This window comes from Prionailurus bengalensis, chromosome B1 (assembly GCF_016509475.1).
Source record: "Prionailurus bengalensis isolate Pbe53 chromosome B1, Fcat_Pben_1.1_paternal_pri, whole genome shotgun sequence".
NCBI lineage: Eukaryota > Metazoa > Chordata > Mammalia > Carnivora > Felidae > Prionailurus > Prionailurus bengalensis.
This window is the reverse complement of record NC_057344.1, coordinates 136,917,560-136,934,024: the sequence shown is the minus strand read 5'-3', so window position 1 is coordinate 136,934,024 and position 16,465 is coordinate 136,917,560.

Sequence of the window (16,465 nt, the reverse complement as noted above, 5' to 3'; positions counted from 1 at the left end):
ACAACCCCTATGTACAAGCTGTATACCAAGCACTGGAGATAAAACTGAATTTGAAATTTATTTCCAGACCTCTTATAGAATAAATGGTTTGGGGGCACCTGGGTGGCTCAGTTGGTTAAGCGTCCAACTTTGGCTCAGGTCATGATCTCATACTTCACAAGTTCAAGCCCTGCGTCAGCCTCTGTGCTGACAGCTCACAGCCTGGAGCTGCTTCAGATTCTGTGTCTCCCTCTCTCTCTGCCCCTCCCCCGCTCATGCTCGCTCTCTTTCTCTCAAAAATAAATAAAAACATTTTCAAAATTAAAAGAATAAATGGTTTTAACAGGAGATATTTCTAATTTACAAGATACGTGTGACATTAGCCCTGCTGCCCCAATTCCACTCTTTCAGATAGCTTTATTCTTATTGATGGTGACCAAGAAAGCAATATTCTCCTGTTTTAGGCTTTTAATTGCACGAAAAACAAGTTTATTAAATAAGGTGGATTTTTCAGCAAATACTTTTGAATGAATTAAAACACAAATAAAAATTTATAAAAAAACTTAAAGAGGCTAAAGCTTTCTGCTATTTTCTGACTTCCTATTTCTCATTCATTTTGTTCTATTTGGACTTTTTGGCATGCTTCCCAATCAGGGAAAGAAATTTCTTTGAGTAAAATGTTGCTGAGCATTTTAAAACTTTCTAGATCTTTCAACAGCTTATCAATGAATGACTCCAAGTAAAGCATATTTCTTTGCCTACAGACACATCTCTTTCCTACCCAGTGTGCCCATAGATATTAGCACAAGGATCTTCTCACAAGACACACTTCAGGTCCATTCTAACCAAACCTTTTCGGGGGATGAGTGACCTAGACTCGGGCTAATTTACATAATGCTCAACACCTGATGATGATTCAAGGCAGCTATTCACATATTCACAAATCATTAGAAACATCTGATTACAATTTTCAATCTTTCGAGATGCTTGGGTGGTTCAGTCAGTTAAGCGTGTAACTGAATTTCAGCTCAGGTCATGATCTCATGGTTCATCAGATCAAGCCGCATGTTGGGCTCTGCAGCAACAGCACAGAGGCTGCTTGGGATTCTCTCTCTCTCCCTCTCTGTCCCAACCCCACCTGAGTGTGCTCACATGCTCTCTCTACCTCTCTCTCTCTCTCTCTCTCACCCACCCCCCCTCAAAATAAATAAATAAATAAACATTTAAAGAAAAACAATTTTCTTTTTTTTTTTTTAATTTTTTTTCAACGTTTATTTTATTTTTGGGACAGAGAGACAGAGCATGAACGGGGGAGGGGCAGAGAGAGAGGGAGACACAGAATCGGAAACAGGCTCCAGGCTCTGAGCCATCAGCCCAGAGCCTGACGCGGGGCTCGAACTCACAGATCGCGAGATCGTGACCTGGCTGAAGTCGGACGCTTAACCGACTACGCCACCCAGGCGCCCCAAGAAAAACAATTTTCAATCTTTCCATTGCTAGTGGCTGCCTTCCTGGTTGGCAATTTTCTATTTAAAATATCAGTTGCCTTGCTTGCATATTTAGAGATGAATAAAGTTATATTCTTATGTTTTAATCTATTTGTTTAAATGTAGGGTTAAAGAAAGGCAGCACTTTCAAGGTTCAATTCTTCCAGCTGAGCAAATTCACCCTTTTGACTGAAACTCTGAGAAACTTTAAACATTAAGCATCTGAAAAACAAAGAACCAAGGCAAACAATGTTGAAATGAAGGAAATTTAGAATACAAGACTTTAAATGGTTTCTTGATTATCAGAATGTCAGATGCTTGGATCACTGGGCAGAAATCACTTCCCAATGTCACAGAGGAGAAAACATTAAAAAGAGTGGCCACCCATTACCTAATGGTGATTTCCGTGTATTAAAAGGTGATCAGAATTTAAAAACGTTAATTAGAAGAGACTTATTTAATCATTTCTTTTTTGACAGAGAAGAAGCAAGTCCAGATAGAACAGTTAACTTGTCCAGTACAATTTGGTGCCACCAAAGAGAGCAACCAGGTACCCCAAGAGACACAAGGAGCCACTGGGTGCGCTTTCCATACCATGCCATCACAAGCTACAACCCACTGAAGGTTATTTATTAAACACAGGTCATTATGAAGAAGAGCACATTCTCCTTTCAAGTCTGTTTTTCTATCTTTTGTTGGATTCATCTTTTTTTACAGTTAACTTTGCCATTTATTGAACACTAGCTGTACACATGGACGTGCACTGGCATGTGTTTAAACACAGGTGTGTATATACAAATTAGCCAACAAGAAGTCCACGCATGCTGACTCTACTTTTCTACTTCCATTTTTTTCAATAATCCTCTGAGTTTGTCTTGCACTCCCACTATTCTTCACTCTATGATCTCACTGGTAACTCTTTAAGTTGCAAATCTATTAGGTTTTTCTCTGTCACAACCTCCTGACTCTTCTGGTGCATTTGTTTCTGTTGATCATCTCCTTTTTAAAACTCCTGGTTCATAGTCACCTTGACACTAAGCCATCTGTTAGTCTCTTTTTCTACTTGCCTTTACTCTTGGTCATTCTTTATGACTTGTCTTCTTCCTCCATCATTTAAATGTCAATGTTCTAGCCTTAACCCCCACCAGACTCATCTTCCACAGAGGCATCTTAACTACTTACCAGACCTTCTAAACAGCAGCCCCTTCAAGCTTTTCATCAGCAAGTAGTGCCATCCTTCCTTTTTCTTTCTTTCTTTTTTGTTTGTTTCTTTCTTTCTTTTCTTTCTTTTTCTTTCTTTCCTTTCTTTCTTTCTTTCTTCCTTTCTTTACCAATTAAATACTACTTAGTTTTCTCAAGACAGTTAAAACACCATGAAGCTAGTCTTCCTTACTGAAATCCCCAACGCTGCTTCATAGTCTAATAGTACAGACACATGTTATATGTTATCAGAACACGAGAGGGTCACTTACATTAGTGATTGTGAGCTCAGGAGTTAGACTGCCTTTTATTTTTTTGTAATGTTTATTGATTTTTGAGATAGAGAGAGCACAAGCAGGGGAGGGGAAGAGAGAGGGGCAGACACAGAATCTGAAGTGGGTTCCAGGCTCCATGCTGTCAGCACAGAGCCCAACTTGGGACTCGAACTCACAGACTGTAAGATCATGACCTGACCTGAAGTCAGACGCTTAACCTACTGACCTACACAGGTGCCCCTAGACTGCTTACTTTTAAATCTTTACTCTTCCACAAAATGCTTCAGCTTCCTCATGGGGAGTAGTATGAGGAAAATAACAATACTGATCTCCTATAGTGCAGTGAGGATTAAATGCATTAATATATGTAAGAAATCTAAAACAGTACCTAGGACATATTTAGTTCTCAATAAATGTTAACTATAAGAGTTACTGTAGCATGTTACCACACTGAATTAAAATTATTTATTTGCTTGTCTAACTCTGTTATTAGAATATGAGAACCCAAAGGATGGAAGCAGGTCCCATCCAACATTCTATACCCAACTCATACCACAGAGCATATAAACAGGTGTGTAAACTGTTTGTTGATCAAATAGAGTACTTAGGGAAGAATAAATGGAGAATGAAATAAAGTGATATTGATCTGGGAGCATATTGCAGTTTCCCTGGCCAGATAAAGGTATGATGCCCCTACAATGAAGATGGGAAGACTACTAAAAATAGAAAAAAAAAAAACAGAGTAATAGGAAGAGACTTCAACTACCTGGAGAGCTTCAGGAGACTACAAATATTGAAAGCAGGGCATCAAATAAATAACTGACTTGCATGAAACACAGAGAAAAATGGAAGAAATGAGAACTATGAATGTAATTCAGACCAACAAGATAGAGCCATTTGGGAATATAAAAATAGAATTTGAGATTAATCAAATTTAACAAAAATATATTTTGTAGCTATCACAAACTCCCAGATACTGTATTTTTTCTCTTCTGTCACCTCTTTCCACCTTTCTTTATAATTAATTTACATGAAGATAGCCTCTTTTAAGTTGTTACTCTTAAAGGGAAAATACCATACCTTTCATATTTTGCCTCTCTCATGGCATGGCATGCAGTCTTCTTCACCCAGGAATCAATTAATATTATTGACTAAATTAAAAGGAACCAAGGGGGAAGTATAAATGGAAAAGAAAGGGACATACGATTGTCAATTTGCATGTGGAATTGGCACAATTTAGTAACTTTTTACATATCCTAGGGTAACAGCAAGGAAACATGAAAAGCCAAGTGTTCTAGTCAGGAGATTAAGAGAAGCTGACACAATTCTTAGGATTCAAATGTCATTTACAGCAACTGATTTCAGAAGCAAGAGAATAAATGTGGTTCAGACCAGCTGACTGGGGATGTTTGGTCAAATATCCAAACATAAGAACCCAGGTTATGGATGACTGGACGGTTCTAGAGCCCAGGAGAAGATTCTGGACTAAAGTCATAGATATGAGAGTCAGTTGCAGGAAAGTAGGAACTGAAGACACTGAGGGATGTGTGACTTACACAGAACAGGAAAAGAAACAAAAGAAAACCTCCAAGATTAGAACTACAGTGGCAGAAAGAGAGCACAAGAGAAGACAGAAAAGGGTATCATGAGTGTCCAGAGGGAACAAAGCATGAAAGGCTTTTTTTTTTTTTAATTTTTTTTTCAACGTTTTTATTTATTTTTGGGACAGAGAGAGACAGAGCATGAACAGGGGAGGGGCAGAGAGAGAGGGAGACACAGAATCGGAAGCAGGCTCCAGGCTCTGAGCCCTCAGCCCAGAGCCCGACGCGGGGCTCGAACTCACGGACCGCGAGATCGTGACCTGGCTGAAGTCGGACGCCTAACCGACTGCGCCACCCAGGCGCCCCGAAAGGAATTTCTTGAAGGAGCATGTGGTCAACCATGTCAAACACACCAGGGTCAGAAGAAGCTGAGAAAGGATGAGAAAAGCCATTGGCCTTGCAGGGAGCAAGTTTAGGAGCCTCATGGAGTCAGGGTGGCCATTGTGAAAAGCTAACATCTCCAAAGGCCTTAAGAAAATTAAGGCAATGACTGTGGGCCTCTTTCAAGAAACTGGAACTGAAAGGAAAGGACTTAACACCTGTTTGTCATCTGAATGAATGAATAAGTGAAGTAATCACATGAACAGGTCCTGTGGGATATGGGTATAGGGGAGCCATGAGATAGAAAGACTCAGATGGACCATCCAACATCTGACCTAGGAGGGACTTTCTAGACAGCATCAAGGTCAACCCTCCAATGTTCCCTAGGAAGAAACTCAGAATGGTTGGGCAGCTAGTTCATGTTAGGGTAGAGATTTAAATGAAGATCTCCAATCTCCCAGGTGGGAGACATTTTCACTACACTCTCATTGCAACATGAACCTTAAGCTTGGCAAATAGGAAACAAAAAGAAAAGAAAAGGGTTACACCTATTCTTGTTCTCCTTCCGGTTACTTCTTCTAGTACATCTATCATCCCTCATGAAGATATAACATGCATCCTTCCTAACTAGTCTGTAATAAATTATTGTTTTCTATGAGAAAGGTGGCAAGTGGATGTTTCCAAGATTGTTGGACAGTATAGTTTTCCTTATGACACTGACTTTCACCTTGCCATGAATACACTAGATTTCATGTGGCCAAAATCACATGTGCAGAGAGAAATTGGCAGAAACAGTGGCAGTGGTGGGAGCAGGGGTGCAGTTTTTCCTCTTAGTTTCACACAGGCAGAGTCTACACAGCCAAAGCGAGCTAGAAGGGAGGACTGAGTGATAATCTGGCAAACTCAGGCAGTGTAAATACCCAATCCAGCCACTTAGGCCTCCAGGCAAAGAAAAACATTTTCCCTGACCCTGCCAACTTCCCTCCTTGTGTATGAAAAATGCTCCAGGACGTAGGCCTAGGGGATTCATGGATCCCAAATGGTGGCAATGCCAAGTTGGCATGGGACTATGTGAGGCCTCTCTCCAACAGCACCTTGGATTCCATCCTCTCCACTCTTCCCACCCCCACCATTTTATTCCTCTATGGCACTAAGAGAGTATTTGGGAAGAAACACCTCTGTGCAGCCACTAGGGGACTGCTTAATGCACTGTATTAGTAATGCAGTGTCAGGGGTCTGGCCAACATAGATTCACTGGAGAAGGATCCAGATGCTATGGTTATAGGTGATTTAGCAAAGCCTGGGTAACTACAATGCTGCATTTATTACTTTATGCATTGGCTTCACTTACTGACTGGCTCCAGCCAGTTCTAGTGGAAGAAGATATTTCTCATCAGTAAGTCATTTTATGCTTTCCTTGGATTGCCTCTTCTATAAATCTGAGTCCAAACTGTTAAATTAAAATGGAAGAGTGAGTTTCAGTATTTTCTCCATATAAAAGGGGGCCTGGAGTATCAGGCATTATGGACTCTTCTCTTCATGTCCAAGTCACTGGGTAAGTAACTAACAACTTCCTCAGGCCAGGGGGAACGTTGGAAATTCAATCATTTCTTTAGCATACTTACCTTCCTGAGTTTCTCTGGCCCTTCTCCACCCTACTACACCTGCCCCAGCAAGGAATATGGCAATCCTGTCAGAGACGCACTCATTTTCAACATGATTATATCTATTTACGCAGGAACAAGGGTTTATGAGGCTGTTTTACTTACCTAGTCACAAAAGCAGATTACACTCCAGTATTCACTCTTTTTCTCCTTTTTATTTTTGCCCACCCCCTTAAAAAGCCTTAACAATAGCAATATTGGAGACAAGCTGGGAAACCTGCCTCTTCACAAAGCTGACACAAACGTTGGCGGACCAATAATGTATTCAGCAGCCACCTAGTCAGCAATGCAAAATGGTCCCCGAGTTCAAGGCTATGATACATTAGAATATAATTTGGCTGGAGCTTCTCTCTCTATTATGGAGAACAAATGCATTTTTGAATGACTTGAAGAAGAGGTCATGCTATTACTTATGATGGGTAAACTCAAAGAGGGTCAGAGAGGAGACACAGTTCAGATAAGACCCTGGAAAGTATATATGCTCTTTTAAATCTAATCCTATTTTTTAGGTCTCTCTCTTCACTTTCAGGGCAGGAAACTTGGCTGCCATCTGGGGCTCTATTTTCAGCTTGTTGGGAGTTCTCAGAGAACTGCTGAATCTCTCAGTGTGCCCCTGTTACTCCATCTATGGAGTATGGAAAATGCCACCCACCTCAGGCCGCAGGGGACACTGAAAAGTAGCTACCAGGGCTGTTGCTGTGATTGTTTCTCAGAAGACTAGAATCTGGCCAATTTCTGAGAGCTTTAAGATAGCTGGATGATATGGGTTTTCTTCTTCATCTTTTTCTTAAAATGATGCCTGTGTGTTCAAAGTTCTGTCATCTTTTCATTCCCTCCCCTTGTCTGTTTTGTACACAGGTTCATGTCCACAAAAGAAGCAATTTAAGTTCTTTACTGAGGAGTTCAAGTTCCTAATTCTCTCAACCAATCAGGCAGTATATTTAGAGAAAAGGCAAATATGCCTTAGATATTCTTAGCTAAACCCGATAGAGAAAACTGCTTAGCACTGTATTCTGTTTGCAGTGTGCCCTTGCCTAATTAAACTGGGTTAAAGAAAGCTTGGGAACATTGCATAATTACATGAAAAATCAATCTCACTTATTCTGACAGGCTTTGTGTGCACTGTTAGAAATTATGACTAAAAGTCACTTTTTCTATGTTCACATGCTTTTTCCACATGTGCTATAGGTAGAGTGAACTTCCAAGTCCAGGTCATAGCAATCCCTGTTGGCGCCCATTGGTAGAGATGGGGTGGACCACATGACGGCCAGGTTCAGGCCACTCTATGAACAGTCTCACAGTCCTCAGAGCAAGTCTTGGCTGCACATACCTCAGCCTCTGCACCAAGTTTCTTTTGCTTGAAAAAGAGTCACAGTCCATCTGCTGTGCAAATACACAAATACAAAACCATCTCCCGTTTCATTAGGAATTAGTCCCCACCAGGATACAGCAGCCCTTTCACCTTTCAGATGAGGAATGAATGTTGTAATTGTAGATCAAGCTCCTGAGGCCCTTCCTAGGCAAGGAATGGAGTCAATCTTGGCTCCAGGGAGCCACCAGGCCAGTGGTGCCCTAGCAAGTTCTATACCCAGTGCAAAGGTGACACATGCCAATTCTTAGTCTACCTTCTCTTACACTATTTTCCACCCTATGAGGTGAGTTTGGATGGCAAGAACTGAAGACCTGAGTGGAAGTGACTTCCAGATATACACAACACCTGTACCAGTCCACAGCAAGTAAATCATCTCTATGTATCTTCCTCATAGATAGTATTTTCAGTCAGTTTCTGACCTATAAATATCCCACAGGCTTCATACAGTTCTGCATTGTTCTTAACTTCTTAACAATGATCAGGAATTATTTCTCTAAAAAAGACAAAGAATCCAATATTTGACATTTTACATGATTCTTTCCAGGCTTGGGCACTATCAAAGAGACTAAAGAAGAGCAAAATTTAAAACTGAGCCTCATGTATGTGCACAAAATACCTCTGGAAGGGTCTAAAAGACCCGGTAACAGTGGTTGTCTCTGGGAAGAGATGTGTGCTGGGGAAAAGGATGTCACTGATGTTCACCATAGGTGGTAGAGGAGGAAGAGGCAGAAAATGAAGAGGAGAAGCCGGTGGGTATTGTGGTTTTCAGAGAGATCCAATTTTATTTTACACAGAAAACAAAGACATTTCTAATTTCAGACATAGATAAAACTCCCCAGTTGCATCTTAAAAAAAAAACAAACCTGCATTGAGGTGGCTATCGGGAAAGATTAATTTTAATAGTCAGTCTACAATGCAGATTCTTGAGTGTGTTATCAACCTATTTTATTTTCTCCCTCTCTGACATGGTCTTTGGCAGTCTCCTTTTCCTCTGTTGGACACATCCATTGAAAAGACACAAGGTTCTACACTGAAAATGCTGGTTATCCAAAAGTGATTTGTTCTTCCTTTTCCCTCATCATCCCTTCCTTTCAGTATGTACTCCCTTGCGGAACTTTCTCAATCCTCCATAAGGTTCCATCATTTAATTTACCTATCCTTCCCTTCCTCCTTAATAGCATTTACTGAATGCTTTCTGTACTCCCTCTTTCACTTCATTTATTGCTTATTAGATGCCAGGCACCATCTTAAGTGCTTTATATGCAGTATCTCATTTAATCTTCAGAGAAAATTTATAAAGTACTATTTTTATCTCCATTTTGCAAATGAGAAAGTCAGATATTAGACAGATGAAAATACCTTGACCCATGTTACACAGCCAACCCAGAAGGGCCCACTAAGAGAACACATACTAAGTTATAATAGCGTTATTCTTACCTCACCCCTTAATATTTTTTTTTCAAATTCCTGCTCATTATCCAATGTCTCATTATTTGCCTCTTCCTCTTCTCCTCAATATTCCATTGTTTACCCCTGCCCAGGTGGCACCTTTATTCATTCATTCATTCATTCATTGATTTATTCATTTATTCAGTTATTTATTTATTTAGCTCGGGTCCAAAATTCAAGTAGGGGATTGTTTTTCAGGGCATCTGTTCCTGCCACTGAGTGATAGTGAAGACACAGCCATGGTAGCAATGGCTATAGGCTATGTATTTCAAAGAAAGATGAGTTCCTGCTTATTTACAACTTAATAAGCCTTAGATAAATGCTTATCTTTGTGCTTGAAAATGATGCTTGTCCCCAAAGAAGGGCGACCTGTCATCAAGTATCTTAGTAAGGTAATGGAAAGAGAGGGATTGTATTTGACTATACATTAGTGTCTAGCAGGTGTTGGTAAGTTCATAAAATACATAATTTTTCCATGAAATATAACTTTTAAATTTGTGAGAAATGCAAACAAAATCCTATCATGAACAAATGTTTTTATTTTTAGCTCCAAAATATCAAGCTTTGCAAAAATGTTAAGCATAAAACAGCATTCCATTATTAAGTTGCTTTTGTTCTATTCACATCACTTTATTTGAGAGGGCTCTTATTAACATCATCATCATTATGACATAATGGAAAAGGAGAACTTGAAGGAAGAACACCAAGATTCAAAAAATAAAACTCATATACAAGCCTTGCCCCCACCCTTGACCTAATGAACTATGGATTAAGAAGAAAATGTGTGATCCTGAAACAAGAGAAAAGTGTGTGTAGCTGAAATTCATATTCCAAAGGCTAAGCTAAAAGAAGGAAAAAATTTCTGTCTAAACATAAACATGCATGGGGACATAGATACACACTCACTCAAAATCCCCTGCGTCAGAAGCCTTGGCCCAAAGAAGCCAATGGCAGAGACTCAACTATGTGACATCACTGCATCTCGGGTAATATGTGGTAATGAATTCATTGCATGGGATCTATGACCAGAAATTCATCCCTGCCCTCCCCCTTGCTCACCCCTTTCCCAACAGCAAGCCAAATTTGCGTGGTATCACTGTGCTGCTCAGCCTGTGTGCTTAATGCATTCATTAAACAGGAGACTGGAGATGGTTTCCTATGTTTCTCATTATTTAAAAGAACAAGTTAATCTCCCCTTTGGGGGGCAGCAGGGGAACCGAAAACCACATGATCCTCTTAAATAGTTCTTTGCCTGGTCCTCCCCTGTTGACAGGTCTGCCTTCGTAATTTTATTGTCGTGGCTCTGAAGCAAATTTTAGAGAGGTAGAGTTAGTTGATGGAAGGGTGGGAATGAGGAGAAGGAAGATGAGGCTAGGAAAAAGATAGGGGGTGAGGGAAAGAAATCCAACTGTCTGATATGCCTCAATCATGGCAAGTCTTTTATCAGATCTATCTCCTTCCCTTCTCGAGTGCTTATCATATCACACAAACTGCTCCTGAAGAGCCCTCCATTTACCCTCTCCCCTAATTAAATGTGCACTTCATTAATGTAAATTGGGGGTTTAATGCTCTTGTTGAAATTCTGAAGAAAGTGCTATGGCCTTGCGAAATGCTTAAGCATCATTGCAAATTAGATTAGGGACCAAGAAAGGCAGTAAAATTAGAATGATAATGGCTGATGTGGCTTCCTGACAGGCATGACTATTCAGGGATCAATGGAATGGAGAACAGTTTCCCGAGCCGAAAGTGAAAGGCAGGGACAAACGTCAGCCTACAGATGTGGCTTTTGGAAGCACTTTCAATTAGTTTAATTTGGTAAATGGTGGGGATTTAGAGGCTCTCAGCCAGTCATACAAGACAAGAATACATTGAAATGTTTTTCACTTTTTAACATAAAATAGGATTGGCTTTAGATTTGCATTTCTCGAACAAGAAGATGGAATGGGGCGGGGTGGGAGGGTGGAGGGTGCAGGGAAAGTTTCCAAAGTGTTTCACTAACTCTGCTTTTGAAAATGGAAATGACTTTTATGAGCTTGGACTGCAACCTCCCAAATAGTGGGAAAGGGGAGAGTAAATTGTACCTCTTCTGGTTCTCAGGGAGGCCTTAAATCCTGGAGACACCAAGAGCCCAATACGTACTAAAACGGGTGGCAGCAGCGGGGCCTGGGGGGCAACAGGCAGTGAAATACACTCGAATTCATTCATCATTTCCCTCTATAAATGTATTCTTCAACTTAAAAAAAAAAGCTATCTCTCAGTTATAGGATTCCTTCTGTTCCTTCCCTTCAAAAAAAAAAATCAGTCACAGTTTTAAAGGTATCACGAAAAAGGAATATTCATAATTTATTCCACAAATATTCACCCAAGTACATGTGCTCGAACTTATGTTCCGAGGGCATCAGCGCCACCTCAGCAGACACTCGCTCAGTGGATGCTCATTTGAGGCTCATTTGGTTAGTGCTAAGTGTGCCTTTTCCTTTTTGTTCCCTCCTGCTAACTCCACCCCACCCCCAAACCACTGGTGTCTTCACTGGAAAATAAATTGGCACTAATCTGGGGACCAGGGGACGTTTACAGGCAGGACAGCTTCTGTGCACAAAGACCTCCTTCAGATTTGCACATTTTGACTACAGGTCCCTCCTTGTGTTCCGAGAATGCTGTCAAGCTCCAGTTGGACCTCCTCCCTGAAGGCGTCTGCATCTTTCATGAGTGAAGAGGAAGGAGATGATGCGTCAGAAACTACGGTAAATATTACCAAATCCCCAGTGACTCCCCAAAGTTTCAACCTTGCGAACCTGCGCGGCGATTCACCTTCCAAATCCATACGTTCCTTTTCCGGATTCACCAAATGTTTGCTAATAGGCTCATCTCTCACTTTTGTGAAGCTAATATTGCAAGTCAGCAGCAAGCAAGGCGATAGACAAACGAATACAGAGAGAGTCACATGTCCAAAAGAAAAGAGAGTGATCTCCACATGCAGTGAAAATAAACCCGGGCAAAGGTAAGCTCATGAAACAGTTTGCACTGTGGATAATTTGGTAGCTGGAAGTTCTCAGTTCATCATGGGGATGGTAGCAGATCACTGGTATTACAAACAACCCACGATTTATGGGCTTCACAAGGCCTCGTTTCATACAGGCTACTTGTCTCTTACAAAACATCCAGGGAAGAAGTAGGAAAAAATTGTAAGTAAATGATCCCAATGAAGTTAAGACAAATAATAATAATAATAAAATCTAATATTTGTATAGTACTTTGATGTTGTCCAAGAACACAGATGAATCCAATTACTCATTTGATCTCCAACAAAATCTTCTGAGGTACAAAAGAAATAAATAGTTCTTCCTGTTATACAAAGGAGGAAAATAAGACTCAGAGGTGTCCATTTACTTTCCCAAAGACACAGTGAGTGAGTGGCAGGGGAGGAATTAACACAAAAGCCTTCTTTTTCTAATAACTTCAGTGTTGTTGCAAAATTAATAGATGATTATTGAGGAAAAAATTTCAAATAACAAAAGAAGAAAGCAAAATGCATATCAATAATTATTGAAACTATTCTGCAAACATCATTTCATAAATATTTCTTTGCATATAGATAGATAATATTAACGATAATAATAGGGGCTAACATATATTAACTTCTTACAATGAGCCAGGTACTACCCTTGGTATCTTGGAGAGTTGCATTTATTCTTTAAAACAACTCTGTGAAGTAGATGTAACTTACAAATGAGGAAAGTAAGGCCTGGAGAGATTTAAGTAATTTGGCCAAACTGATACAAATCTGAAGGCTCCAAACAAAAATATTATCATACTGATCAAAAAACTTGCTTTTTCACACAACAATCTATCACAAGCAGCTTCTTCCTTTACCTACTTCGTCATGTTCCATGGCCACATACATTTCACTGTAAGTACCATAATTTAATTAACACATCCGTACTGATGCACTTGAGGTTACTTTTAGTTTTTCTTTTGTAAACACTGCAATGATGGAAGTCATGAGAATCCTTTCTTTCACATTCAGCTGCTAACCTCCTTAGAGTTCATTCTTACATATGAGATTTAGAGCAAGACTTAGGTCTTCTGATTACTGGTTTCACAGGCTTGCCTTCACTCTGCCCCTCTCACACAGCCTCATTAATGGGTATCATAAAAACTCAACAGCTGTTGGCTGGGGTTTTTGAAAGTTTTCACAAGTTGCAAATTATGTCCCCAAATTTGTGATCATTGCTTCAAGTAAACCCATCTAGAAATCTTCTGCCTCCCTGGGCACTCAGAGAACTGCCTATAGGTTTAGCCCAGGCCCCCAGACAATAATGCCATGACAGTGCTCTGAGATGAGACAGAACTGTCATTTACTTCCTCCCTGTCATTCCACGAACACTTGACTGGATACCAAGGAAACAAGCCCAATAAGATAGAATCAATGCCCTCAAGAAGCACACCGACAGGGACGACAGAAAAGTAAAGAAGAAATTATAAAGGAATGTGATAAGTGCTATGATAGAAATATTCACATGATTCTTACATGGCAACTGAGCTGTTTACTCAGCCCATACTGGTGAACTCAGGGAAGGCCTTCCTGCAGAAGGGATTGCTAGGGATTCCTGAAGGACGAGCTGCAGGTACCCAAACAGAAGACAGTCGGATGCAATCGGGGCAAGTACTATGAAGGAGCCCTCTCCATACAGTTGCCTTCTCCAGATCCCATGACCATTCCTCCTCCTGACCCCTTCAGGCCAAAGGGTGGGAGATAACTGTTTCCCACCTGCTAACCTCAGGATACTGGATTATCTTGTTCTCATTTTCAAAAACCCTGCCCATCCCTTTGTAAATAGCCCATTATTAAACTCCCTTCTAATTAGCCAGTGTGAGGGTGAGATCTGTTTCCTGTAAGGACCCCAACTGATTCAACACATATATGCATAAGAGATTGGGCACAAATCTACAGATTTCACGGCTCCTGCCCTTGCCCTCGTCGTCATCCCAAAGTCCAGGTAAGGAGATAAGAATAAAAATTCTAGCTCCAGAAGAAATACGTAGCACTCAAGATTGGCCCTGTTCCCTTATTGGCACAAAGATCTCAATGGGACATTTCTCTTCTGGCGCCAGTTAGAGATGTTCAATTCCATTTCACTTTAATTTGCAATAAATGTGCCTAATTTTATTTTTAATTTCCTAAATAGATTGATTTGGCAAAGCCACTTCGCCAACTCAAAAGTTAAATTCCTGATTGAAAATGCTAATATGGAATTCATTTTCTCAAACACTGATTTTCTGATTTTGCAAAACTGCTCTTGTTTAGATAAGAATCAGAGAACTGTAGAGATGGGAGGTTCAGTAGACATGAAGCCAAAGGGCATACAGCAAAGTTAAAGGTCTTGCCCAACAAGATAGAGCTCGTTAATAACATTCTTCCACTCTCCTAGATCCTGGATTGCCAGACTGAGGCAACTGTTGTTTGCACTGGAAAAGTATTGTCTCCTAAGAATGATTCTTTGTATTTTGTGAGATTCTTCCTCCCTCGGCATTCAAACCACTTTGAGATATGGCCTCAATTTTACTTACCACGTCTGGGAAGAAGGTTGAAAAGAACAGCACAAGAATAACTCAAGAAGTTACTGTTGCTTCCTTCAGGGAGAAAGGAGTGGGAAGGAGTATTACTTTTTATGAGTTAATTTGTGACTTGTGACAGTTACAACATTTGAATTTATTATTTGGAAAATAAATCAGCTTCTTCAAACGTGAGAGCAAGGATGATGTGAATTCTGTTCAGCATGGAGGTATTACCCACCTGCTGCATGTTATGAAACATCCTAGACAGTGTAGGGGATATAAAGATAACTAAGGCATAGCTCCAGACTTCAAAGAGCCTGTTGCCCTGTGAAGGAGACAGAAACGTACAGAAACAATGATAATCCAGGATGGAATGTGTGAAGTCACAGAATGTGGATGGAAGGAGAGTCATTTCAACTCAGTGCAACTCAGTAGCATTTTAACAGATGGTTAAAATTGGGGAAGGATGTACCAAGTGGGGGACCTGTCAGCAAAAGCTTAATAGGGGAAATTAAGGAGGACATAAACAGCTTGCTTCTGGTCATACTACAGTGGGTGCAGACAGGCAGTAATCCCCAATCCCTCCCAATGCCCAGCCATGAGGATTCCCTACATTTTCCACAAGTCTGATTTGTAATAATAATGTTTCACATGAGTATGACAATTTCATTTTTAAAAGAAAGTTTTCTCCAGTAAACTATTCCATTTAACTTCACAATAATATATACCCGTTGTATAGTTGAAAAAAAAACAGCTATGAGAGGACAGCAGAGTTGAATGGGATTTTGAAGGAAACTGTCATTTCACAGATGGGGAAACTGAGACATAGCAAGACTATATGACATTTAGTTAGGAAAAGAGCCAAAAATTTCTGAAGTTGTTCATCTCACACACACAGGGAACAAAACAAATCTGTCTCCTAGTCAAACACTGCCTACAGCTGCATGGAATAATTTGCAAGCACAATAAAGTGCCATTTAACTTGTATATACCTGTTTTCCGCCTATACGCAGAAATAAATATATACACTTCAAGTGTCCATATCTATCACCTAAAAATGTATAAGAAAAGAAGCAATGACTATCATTAGTATTACCAAGCCTTGTTTTTTAGTCATATATCTACTGTTACCTGGAAACACCCCATCTTGGGTGTGCTTATGCATCTGAGGGTGGCTGCAGACTGGATTGGGGGAAGGCAGTTCTAACAACGGGACAAGGCAAAGGTTTGCCTAGTGATCGCATTCTCTACCATCCACCCAGAGAATACTCTGATAGGAGGGGCTCCAAGATGTTTGGAGGTATTGATTTTAAAAGAGAAAAATGAAATACATATCAGAAGATCACTGATGATATAAAGCTGCAAAAGTGTAGGGCAGAGGTAACTGCTATAGATAGCAAGCAGCATGCAAAACGGAGGAAAAGAGAAAAGGCACAGGGACCTGTGTATCATATAGAAGTAATTCCATCTTTGACCCCTCAGTACCCCTTCACAAAATGCATGCCCCTCTCCCTTCAGCCAGACCCCCACTCCACCCCCAGACCCACACCCTCTGCAT